The following is a 1,375-nucleotide window of genomic DNA, read 5'->3' on the forward strand; positions in this document are numbered from 1 at the left end:
TGACTCCACGGCACTTCACAACAACAATAACAATGGTATTAAAAAGAAAAGATGTTACTATGAGGACTAAAATGCCTAATTCAAGCCATGACATTTTCAATCACATCATATACATAAAAAATTAGAACAATGTATAAAGAAGACTGAAGACATGATGCATTTTAATTTTGGTGTTGGAAAAGAAAAAAGATAAAATTTGTGAGCAAAATGATCAAAGCTGTCTTGGAAGAAACACAGCAAGAATGCTTCTTAGAAGGGAGGATAGTGAGACTGCATTTCATATTTTGGACCTGTTATCTGGAGGGACCATGTTATGACTGGGAAATTGAAAAAGAGGAAGGTCCTCAGTGTGTTGAAATGACAATGGCTGCAAGAATGGTCACAGAGTTAGCAATGATTGTGAGGGTAGCGCTGCAAGGGGCAGTGTTTTGTTCTATTGTTCAGTCCCTATAAGTAGGAACTGACTTAACAACAATGACAACACTAACATGTTATATGATAGAGTTCCTAGGTCAAAATTAAGAAATTGGAAATAAGTGATTACTGAAGAGTTTTGCAGTGATATGCAGGGATTTGTGATGATTGTTCACCTGCAAATATAAGACTTGCATCTTTGTCTTTGAATAGGTTAATTTGCAACTCTGTAGAAATTGAAAATAACTTTTAGAAAATGTGTTATTGTTGACAGCTGTCCAGTCTTTTTCAACTCATAGTATAGTTATATAAGGTTTCTGAGGAGCAGCTGATGAATTGGAACTGCTGACTTTGAGGTTTAAACCGATATTGAAGTCTAGTGCATTATCCCACAGCTCCACACTAGGACTCCTTTAGAAAACTGTTGTTAAGTACCGTGGAGTGGAGTCAGATCCGACTCATAGTGACCATGCACAGGGTTTCCGAGGCTGTAAATCTTTACAGGAGCAGAACGCCTCATCTTTCTCCCGCGGAACTACTGGTAGTTTGGAACTGCTAACCTTGAGGTTGGCAGTCTGACTCATAACCACTATGCTATCAGAGCTCTTTTTTTAGAAAACTAGTAGCAATTAAAACAATTCTTACATAAAAACATGTGAATTTGTATAGTGGAGAGATGATATCCCCACACCACTAGAAATAAGCCAGTTGGGTGCCCATTAAAAATTCATAGAAATAATCCTGATCCATAAATGAGTATGTCAGTTCTTCAAACTCTATTTTGAGCCACTTGTAGTTTCTTACTGGTTTCTTCAGTTAATGAATGAGGTCATTTGAATCTTTAGCCTCTTTATATTTGTATTTTGTATTAAAAATTTTTGAAGTTCATCCTTATCAGTATTAACTAACGCAAGAGTACTGCCTGTATGGTCCACCCAACACTTCTTTTTTTTTTTTTTTT

The sequence above is a fragment of the Chrysochloris asiatica genome, unplaced genomic scaffold (assembly GCF_000296735.1).
Source record: "Chrysochloris asiatica unplaced genomic scaffold, ChrAsi1.0 scaffold00276, whole genome shotgun sequence".
NCBI lineage: Eukaryota > Metazoa > Chordata > Mammalia > Afrosoricida > Chrysochloridae > Chrysochloris > Chrysochloris asiatica.